The 10,802-nt window shown below is 45.9% G+C and overlaps 1 pseudogene; it reads right to left on the bottom strand.

The window, feature by feature from the left end:
* Window positions 1-4,339: 4,339 nt before the first annotated feature.
* LOC125401180 (vacuole membrane protein 1 pseudogene) lies at window positions 4,340-6,061 on the bottom strand (annotated as a pseudogene).
* Between the last annotated feature and the right edge of the window lie 4,741 nt (window positions 6,062-10,802).

The following is a 10,802-nucleotide window of genomic DNA, read 5'->3' as shown; positions in this document are numbered from 1 at the left end:
ACATTGATATTTTAAACTGGAAAACCTTTGAATGTAAAAATCTATAGGCTAGACCTGAGGTCTCCACCTCTTCGGTGGTCAAACAACCCTTTCACAAGGGTCACCTAAGACCACTGGAAAACGCAGATATTTATGATTCGGAACAGTAGCAAAATAACGATTATGAAGTAGCAACAAAGTCAATTGTGTGGTTGGTGTCACCATGACACGAGGAACTGGATTAAAGGAACACAACCTTAGGAAGGTTGAGAACCACTTATCCTCTCCCCATCGCTCTCTCCTGCCGTGAGTGTAGACTGCTTCCCTGCGCTCCCTCACGGATGGTCCTCCACAGCATCTGCCTTGTTAGACATCGAGCGCCGAATACAGCGAAGGAAGTCACCAGACGATGCGTTGGTTCCGGCTTTTCGTTCATTTGTCTCGCTTTGTTCTTTACAAACCTGTTTGTCTCGCTGGATATGCACAGCTAGAACAGTCTGCACAGACCCCCAAACTAATAAACTCCACCTAACACATTCTCTAACAGGTTTGGCTTAAGGATGTTTGTAGGTCAAGTCAAGAACCAAGCAAATCTGATTACTTATCAGGGCGGCACATTTTACCTTAGTTCTTAAAGATAAGAATTGAAGTGCTGTGAAGAAGTAAGGTGGAAATCAAAGAGTTCTCTTAAATAGGCAGGACCAGAAGCCAGGAGCCATCACGCTGGATTTCTGCAAGCCGCAGGCACAGGGTTAAAGGCAGCAGGTAAGGACTAACTGGGAGACACCCGTGGCAAGCGTTCACAACGGAAGCTGCCCAACAGTGGTCTAACCCTGAAGCCCCTTGCCAACGTCCTCCACTTGAGCACTTGAGTTATGTTTCCTTAACATCCCGTCAAATGCTGGGCCTCAGCTTAGCTGCGATACTTTGTAGTATGAGGGCCGGCTTGTTGGGGTTTCTGTCCTTCCCAGCACCCCAACAGCCGGCAAGCAGCAAAGAAAAATTACACACAGGACTCCATAAGGTTATAAACTGATTGGTCCATTAGGTCAGGCTTCTTGTTAACTCTTATAACATATATTACCCCATTATCCTTATCTATGTTAGCCACATGGGCTCAGTACCTTTCTCAGTGTGACAGCTTACATGTTGCCTCTTCGGTGGTCTGCGCAGGAGTGGCTGAGAGAGAGCTTCTGCTTCCAGAATACTCCCAGTCTCTTTGCTCCACCCCTACTTCCTGTCTGGCTTTCCTGCCTATACTGCCTGCCTGGCCAATCAGCGTTTTATTAAAATATGATTGACAGAATACAGATAATTCTCCCGCACCAATACTTCCAAATTACAGTTTGGAACTCTCTAGGAGGACTTAGTGTCGGCATGTGTATACTACCCTGGTGTCGGGAATCTGCCTCTGAAGAAAAAAAGGAAAAAAAATGGGGGGTGTGTCCTAGGCTCAGGGTCCAGTCAGCCGGTAGCTTGTGGGAACATGTGCAAATTCGTCCCGTCTTCTTCAATGATGTAGGCATGAGCCAAGGGCTTCAGTCTGGAAAGCAAACCAGAATTCAGCCTGATCATCCTCTTGGCTGACCCTGAGGTACACGACCCAGCATGTCTTCCCGTGCTTAGAAGTCCTACCGATTTGCCTGGTTCCCTGGGTTCTCTTTGGTCTCGTCTAGGAGCCAGAGTGGACCCCAGTTTAGAATGCGCTACCCAGTTCCCCAAAGCCGCTTTGATGAGCAGGAGATGAAGGATGGGGGTGATGATAATGACTGTTGCTAACCATTAGTAATCTTACTGTGGTTTCTAATTATTACGGCAATGGAGTTTCTGGTATACTCCCAGAAAAGCCTGTTTAATGATTCATGCTGCTAAAATCCTCGTGCTGATCATACTGGCTCCCGTTCCTGTTCCTAGGAGTATGGGATGAGGGCTGAGCTACAGCAGGAGGTGAAGGAGACAAGCAGAAGGAGGAAGAGCAGAATGCTAGCATCTTTTTAAGGACACATTCAGAGATTAGAGATGTTTGTTTCGGTGTATCATCCCTCCGTCCTCCTTCCTCCCTTCCCTCCTTCCTTCTCTTTCTGCCTGCCTTCCTTCCTTCCTTCCTTCCTTCCTTCCTTCCTTCCTTCCTTCCTTCCTTCCTTCCTTCTCTTTCTGCCTTCCTCCTTCTCTTCTTCCCCCCTCTACCCCTTAACAGGGTATATACTCCACACTGGTCTGAAACTCACTATGTAGTCCAGGCTGGCCCAGAACTAACAACTTCCCCCTCTACCTCTGTGTGCACCATCGTGCCTGGCCTGCTCTAATTACTTTCCTACCTCTTCTCCGAGAGTGTCATCCCGCGCCCTCACTCTTTACACACACACACACACTCTCCCAGCCACCACTCTTACTGGAATGCACCATACTCTTGCATGGTCTCCTTTCCCAGCAAGTGAAATCCCATCGCCTTGGTGCAGCTGGTCTGCAAGGATGGGAGCAAGCTGGGCTGAACTCACAGTATTAAGATGAGAACGGTGATGGCAATGTTTTCCTAGAGGACCACCACCCACCCCCACCCCGCTCCAGCTTTTATTTGTCGATTTGTTTGCTTTCATGAGGATGTCTTCCCAGGAAGGGCCCACTCCTGGCTGCTCCTTGCTCCTGGATGCAGCTTCATAGAACCGTTCCTCTTTAGTGTAATGTCTTCCCTTGGGAACTCTGATTTTTCTAGAGACTCTAATTTTTATCTAGTGACCCTCTTGTGGGAGAAGCAGGAATGGGCAGAGAGGTAAGCCTAGGGAGGGTGGATGGATTAGAGGTTACACCCATGTTTTCGTTTGGAAATACACGTGTTAAATTCATGGCATTCTCAGGCTGGCCTGCCCACATCCATAGTCAGCACCAGCACACACCCAGTGGCTAAAACCCTCTGCAGAGGAGGGATGCTTCCTGTAGTGAGACAGGCCCAATTAGAGTCAAGTCAAACATGCATCAATGCAGAGAATGAGAGCGGTACAGAGCACACGATATTACTGTCAGCGTGTAGCTCAACTGACGCCAAATTGCCTGGAATTTTACATTACAAGAAGTTAGCGTTTAATTTAAATGACTCTGTGGTGAATTGCGTTGCTCTAAAGTGAACGCTAAGTGGGCTAATAATGCCCCACTTTATAAAGGAAGCATGGTGTGGGTAGAAAAAGCCGTATTTGAATGGATCTACAGCTATGCCTGAGTGGCTACCACTGGAGGCTGATAAAAGCACATTTGCTCTTAGACTATCAATTTCATAGCCCATAGAAAGTACTGAAAACAAAGTCTTGAAATCCAGACAGAAGTAAATACAGTAGGCGTGGAACCATCCTGGCAGGATGAATGACATTCTGAAGAGATCCTCATGCCCCTCCCTCAGCCATCAGCCCACGACACTCCAAGGAAGTGCAATTTTCCCAGGGGTGTCATCTGGGAGAAGGAAGGGCTGAAGCCACTGTCAGTCAGAGGAGGACCCTGTCTCCTAGGAAGAGATTTCCCACAGTTCTGACAATCTCTCAGGCTACCTTGCAGGAGAGCTGGGAGCCCAGACAGAGATGGGTGAAAGTCAGTGCGGGGCTGACAGGACCGCACATCGAAGGGACTTAGTTATGCACACCGGATCTCCTACCTGCATTCCAAAGCTGGACTTAGGTCGGGAGAAGTCTCTGTTTCTCTTTTCAGCTTCGGTCGCATTGAACCAACTGCTTTCTGCTTTTCAACCCCCACTCCCATGGTCAAAGATGCCTTTATAAAATTTTTCACAACTTCATTCTAAATATACAGAATAAAAAATGGTGCACTCATTTGTAAGACACCAACCTGATTTTCCTTGTACTATCTCAAAATCCCCCAGGGGTGGGCAATGCATCATAAAATGACCTTTTCGAGGGAGGGGGGACGGAAGACATTTTCAATTGTTCCATGATAGGTGTGCAAGACTGCTCTCCAATGTAGATATAACTTAAATACTCTTGATGACTTCTAAAAACCAATCATTTGGGACAAGCCTAAAAAGCCTGACATATTTAACATACTTCAGAAGGTTTTGTGTAGCAGGAGTTTTCAACTGTACCATGTGGGCCCTTGGAAAGTAACAGGCGGCCAATTTTTCTTGAGTCTACGGTTGAACATCACATCCACACTAATGAAATACAATGTAGTGAGCAGAGGGTGGAGACCTTACCTTAACCCATAGAAGAAAAGTATATCAGTGTAAAATATGGACTAAACTGCTTTCAGGAAGAAGGTTCCAAAAATCTACACAGACTGGAATAGAGGATCTTCCTTCCTGGTGAGAGCCCCCCCTAATGTAAGGTAGGACCCCTCCATGCTAACTTCTGCAAATAAACTACTCTGAGTTCAAGTTCTGCTGGACTCGTTATGGCATAACCTTGTGCCGCTGAGTTAATGATAGCCAGGAGACACGAACGATGCCCATGACAGCAACAGGCTTCTCAAACACCCCAGACACGTTCCCGGCAGTGCCTTTTGTGGTGAAGCTTCTGCGGCTACGCCTCCAGGTAATACTGAAAAGGCTTCTGCAGAGACAGACTTCCTGGGGACAGCACCAGTGAAAGCCACCATCTGCTCCACAATGTGCTTTCGGAAGGTTATTATAGCAAAGATTCTCTAGACACACATTTTAATGATTGCTTTTCCAATCAGGTAGTACCAAAGAAGGTCCGACGGGTATAAGGAAGTGTCCACATGTCATTCTAGCCAGGTCAAACGGGGGATTTGGAATAGAAGCACAGGCCAAAATTTAAAAAAACAAAAACCAACCAAACAAACCTAGTACTTTCTGTTCTAGGTTTTAAGCTGCCAGTTTAGCCCATGATGCAAAGTCCTGTGGCCCCTCTGCATGGCCCAGCATTTCTTCAGATTCCCGGTACTCTTCATCATCCGGTCCAGAACCTGAGAGGAGAGCTTCCCTGGCCTTGAAATGCAGAGGTAGGCTACAGCTCTCCGCTGGCTGTACCGACACCAGCATCTTTGAAGATGATAGATACTCCACAAGGAAACGCCCCTGCAGTGCATCCTCCTCTGGTCAGGGTAAGGTGCTCAGGGAAATCTAACTGCATTGTATGGCAGTTGGTTGTTTTTACCTTTACTCTTCGGCTCTTTGCTGTTTGGGGGCCTGCCACTCAGCTCCCAAATAAATCACACGGAAGCTTATTGTTTCTTATTAAGGCCTGGCCTTAGCTTGGCTTGTTTCTAGCCAGCTCTTCTTAACTTAAATTATCCCATCTACCTTTTGCTTCTGGGCTTCTGTCTTCCTCTAGTCTATATACCTTTCTTTATCTCTTATTCCTTGACTTGCTGTGAAACTGGGTGGTTGGCTCCTGGTGTCATCTCTCCTTCTTTTCTCCCTCCTTGATCCCCTTTCCCAGATTTCTTCTTCTATTTATTTTTTCTTCTATTTATTTTATCTGCCTGCCACCCCCACCTATTTCTCTTTCCTGCCTGGCTATTGGCTGTTCAGCTCTTTATTATACCAATCAGGTTTTAGACAGGCACAGTAATACAGCTTCACAGAACTAAACAAACGCAACATAAAAGAATGAAACCCATCCTTGCACTGTTAAACAATGTTCCACAACATAAGCAAATGTAACACATCTTAAATTAATATTCCACAGCCTTGCATTCATAAGTAACTAATGTAACTGAAGCTATGTGTGGGCCCAGGTAAAACAGGAAAGTGTGCAAACCTGTTCCAAGACCAACAGAGCCAAGCATATCCAGTAGGTGTACGAAATGAACTGCTTCCCTATCGGCTGCGCGTACTGTTGGCATGAGCCATAAGCACAGCATGCAGCAATGAAGAAGACACCACAATGCTTTGATGATGCCACCATTTTGAGGTTCATTCCTTCAAAACTATAAGAGTTTCCAGGGAAAAATACTGCAAGGTGATGGGTGGCTGTCTCCACAGGACAATATTCTGTCTTTCTTCTCTGTCTCTCCTCTTCTTTTCATGTCCTGAAGAAGGGTCTGGGAAACATTCATTATGCTGTGCCTTACTCATTGCTACGCATCTCTGGTCACAGGTTTTTCCAGTCTCTGCCATGCTATAGATCAGTAACTCTGGAGGAGGCTTTCAGACCCCAGCTTCTCTGGAGTTCAGGATCCTGGAAGCAGCATCCACCACTGCTCTCACACCTGCTGCAGTGGCAACTCTCTGCCGATCACTTCTCTCTGTCAGCTTTATCTACCTATTGAGGCTGGGTGATTGAGCCTAGGTACCAAGGCTGCCACAGGGACCCTAACAACTCCACCTAGTAGCAACTCTCTGCAGCTGTAGTTCCCACATCTGTAGATCCAACCAACCACGGGTCAAAAACAGTCGGTGGAATTGCGTTTCTTCTGAACTCAAACAGATGGTTTTCTTGCCTTTATTCCCTAAGACACAATATAACTGTTAGTTACTTGGTATCTACATGGTATTAGGTATCTAGAGTGTTTATGTAGGAGGATGCCCATAGGTTATATGCAAATGCTGTGCCTTTTATATAACAGACTTGAGTGTGTGGCCTGGAGCCAGCCTCCCCAGGAGACAGAGCAATAGCTATGGGTTAAGTTTGGTCTCAGGACTTCAGTGGGAAATCAGCTGAGTTCCATATCAAAGGGCCCTTTCTGGTGTTTTCTAGCTTCTGGCCTCTGTGCCATTTGCATAAGCATATAAGGAATGTGTTGGTCTTTTTATTTTTATTTCCCAACAGAAATTAGAAGTTCTGTTTGATATGACAAGACTCAAGCACAATCAGAAGCATTGTCCTTCAGAATCAGGTTGGGGCTGAGGACAAGCTTCCTCAGCAGCTTCCTGCTACCCTGGGCAGTCAGCACTCTCCGGGAGACCAGGATCTGCGGCCTTCAGTGGGAGGGGTGAGCAATGTCATTGGTCCCTAGGTCTAAAAAGGGGACCTACAATGGCTACTTTGTTTTCTGCTTTTCCAAAGAAGGATAAAGACTATGGTACTCGTTGTTATTTCTGAAGGGAAAAAAATCATGCAACTAGATTTCCCCCCCCTAAGAATTAAAACAGAACAAACAATATTTTCACCCCATAGGCCAAACATTCTTGGGATGGCTGCTGCTGTGCTGTGCGGAGGGTACTTAGTAGAAGGTTCTATTTGTTCTCATATTTTCCAGATCTAATGGTCATGGCAAATTCCAAAGCTAGCAAAGGATGAAAGCACCAGAAGGGAGCTGAGCAGCCTCGGGATGAGCACGGGGTAACTGAGAGATGAAGGTGGCATGCTTGCCTCTCCAGGCTGTGAGACCCTGCCCCGGTAGCTTCACTTCCTGGGTCAGTTCACCTTTCTGCAAAACAGGAGACAGGATTGGGACAAGGTACTCAGCATTTCCCGTAAGGTTCTCTGAACCTCTGAAGTAGATCTTATCCCTCCTCTCTCTCCAAAACATTAACATTAGTCTAAATCCTTTAGCCACCATGTTCTCTTAGTTTTTATTTTTAATTTGTAAAGATTCTTCCTTTAGTCCATGTGTGTGTTTTTCCCGCATGTATGTCTGCGCGCCATGTGCATGCCTCGTGTTCTCAGAGATCAGAAGAGGACACTGAAACTGCTGGAACTGAAGTTAGAGATGCTGGCGAGCCATCACGTGGGCGCTGGGACCCAAACCCGGATCAAGAACAAGTGCTCTTAACCACTGAGTCATCGCTCACGTTTTGCCTGTCGTGATTCTGAAGTCAGCATACATGGATGTACATTTTATCACCAAGTGTAGAGTTTCCGTCCCAGATGGGTAAAATGCCTGTCACTCCTTCCATTGGTAGCTAAAAGAGGAGAGAAATGGACGTTGAAAACGTGAAAGAAACTAAACCAGAAACGGAGTTGGTATTTTTGAAATGGAGACTTGGGCAGAACCGAAGAAGCTGAACAACACAGCCCTGGGCTTTGGGAGCCTTTCCCATGCGTCAGTGGGGAGGACTCTGGAGATGCACGTGCCTGGTGGTCTCAAGTCCCCAAATCCTAGGTGTTGGGGGAGATCGATTCTTAAAGGTTTTTCCAATTCCAGGCCTCTCGCGTTTCTCTGGGCCCGGAATATCAAGGTTACAGGGTCCAGAGGACGGGAGGGAGAGAAACGAAATTGTAGGCTTAAGCAGACACAAAGCCTAGATTTTTAGCACTAAGGGCTTATCCAGATGTGACCCAAAGAAGTCAACATGAACTTTTTGCCCCTGCTGTCAAGTGGGGAGCCACGACTCTAGAAACCTCTGGAGCAGTGTTCAGGGCCAATCTCTGAGGTGCCGCACTTGAGGAATAAGGACGCCTGTCCCCTTAATCTTTTTCGCCCGTGGAAGTTGTTGTCCGCAGCACGTCTAGGATGTCCTCAATTACATCTGACGGCGCAGTTAAAGACGTCTTTAGGCAGAGTCACAGATATTACAAGAGGCCCTTGGCATATGAGGGATATGGATAGGACAGAAGCATGATGGAGACTCCCATGCCATAAAATAGGAGAGACTTCAGCGGCTCAGAGGACCACCCCAATCAGAACAGAGGGTGCTTAGGTGTAGCCGTCCTGCTGGATGTTTGCAAATATCTTATTGAAGCCATGGAAATGAATTCCTGAGAAATTTCTTTTACCGCTGATTGTTTTGGTAATAATGAGTTCAATCCATGCCTAATCATAATTATGAATTTAAGATACATAAAGCTTACACTCATTTTTAACATAAAAAGTGTTCATTCTAAATATGTGGTAGGTCTGCCTGCAACCCCAGTGCTTGGCCAGGGAAGGCAGAAGGGCGGATTTAAGGCCAGTCTGGGTTGTAGGAGACTACCTTGGAATAAAAATAAACAACAACAATACACACACACACACACACACACAAAAACGGTTGTTTGGTGAAATTATAACAAATACCATTTCTTCAGTCTGAATTTAAAAGTTTTAGACAAAGCCCTTCTGTCTGCATCCTTAGGAGAACAGATGGTCTGAGAGTCTTGGAGATGGCTTGGTGATAAAGTGCTCACTGTACGAGCATAGAGACCTGAGTTTGAATCCCAGGAAGCCATGGAAAGCTGGTTGTGTCTGTGATCTAAGAGTTCCTACAGAAAAGGTAAAGACAGAAGAATCCCTGAAGGCTTATGGGCCAGTTAACCTGGTCTACTCAAAGGAAAAAGCAAGGGACCCTGCCATTGATACCTGAGCTTGTTCTCTGACCTTCACATGCACACCATGGCATGTATGACCCCACATTCACACACACACACACACACACACAAATACTGCACACATATACAAAAATGATTTCAAAAAGAATGTGGTCTCCATATTGCATGGCCTTTTCTTATTTCATGTTTTCTTGATTTAGGTTTTTATTTCTTATTTTTATATGTTTTAGTGTTTTGCCTGCATGTATGTCTGTGTACCACATGCATTCCTGGTGCCTCTGAAGCCCAAAGAGGGTGTCAGATCACCTGGAACTAGAGTTGTTGATGGTTGTGAGCTGCCATGTACGGCTGGGAGTCAAATTCAGGTCTCTGTACGGACAGCCAGTGTTCCTAAATGCTGAAGTACTTCTCTAGCCCCTCATTGGTTCAGCCCACTAGGGAATAAATTCGCCATAGTGCTGCAGCTCTGACCCTGTCCTAGCACCCAGAACTGAGTAAGGAAATGATACACATTTAGAAGGGAACAGAGTCTTATTATATGGCTCTGTCTGGCCTGGAGCTTGCTGTGTAGACTAGGATGGGCTTGACTTCACAGAGGTCCTTCTGCAACTGCTTCCTGAGTGCTGGCGTTAAAAGTACACCATCATGCCTATTCTTAAAAAAGGTGTGTGTGTGTGTGTGTGTGTGTGTGTGTGTGTGTGTGTGTGTGTGAAGTTGTCATTGCTCATGTACGGAGGTCAGAGGACAACTTTGTGAGGTTGGTTTTCTCCTTCCCACCTTTACATGTGTGTTCTGGAGATCTAATTCAGGTCACCAGGTCACAGCAAACACCTTTGCCTATAGAGTCACCTTGCAGGTCCCAGGAAAATCTGTCTTGGTGACAAATAGTTGAAGCAATCAGATCATGACTGGAGGGATGCTCAGCAGCTGAGAGCATTGGCTGCTCTTCCAGAAGACCTAGTCAAACCCTCCATCTCCATGAACAGTTCACGCAGGAGAAGGAGATTTCCATGAGAGCTTCATGATTCTGTAAGTTGCTGTTCTTTATTGAAACATTCTGGACATAAATGGCATAAGTCAGATTGGACTTTTTAAATTATTTATAATTTGAGTTTATTCTTCCACAGTTAAAAGATTCAAACTCGTGGGTGAAAAGTGAGAAATGAGCATTTATTGAGTTTTAGGAAGCGAGAAATGGTAGAACTTTAACAGTAGCTGAAGTGGCAGAATGCTTACAATGTGTTGAACGTGGACCTGAGAACTGACATTTACATATCTAATAATTGCTCAAGATGGGCAGCATTACTGTTACTGTGCTTTGAAGGGGGTGAGGAAACCTTGCCCTAAAGACATTAAATAATCTGTCCAGGTCCTGAGAAACAACCCAGCCTGCCAGAGCTTGCATACTTGGCTGTACGTTCCATGTTCCCTCATTTTACTCTGGAATGCATAACATAAACTGCAGGGTGATTTATAATTCAGAATTCAGAAAACCAAAACAGAAAGACTGGGAAGACATCTGAGTCGATAAAGTGCTTCCCCTCAAAGCATGGAAACCAGGGGACAACCTTGAGTGTATTCTTCATTGACTATCTACCCTGGGTTTTTTGGGACAGGGTCTCTCGTTGGCCTGGGGTTTATAAACAGTAGGCTGGCTAGCCGGTGAGT

The sequence above is a fragment of the Myodes glareolus genome, chromosome 8 (genome assembly GCF_982192425.1).
Source record: "Myodes glareolus chromosome 8, mMyoGla1.1, whole genome shotgun sequence".
Taxonomy (NCBI): domain Eukaryota; kingdom Metazoa; phylum Chordata; class Mammalia; order Rodentia; family Cricetidae; genus Myodes; species Myodes glareolus.
The sequence above is the reverse complement of the archived record's forward strand: the minus strand, read 5'-3'. Positions and strand labels throughout refer to the sequence as shown.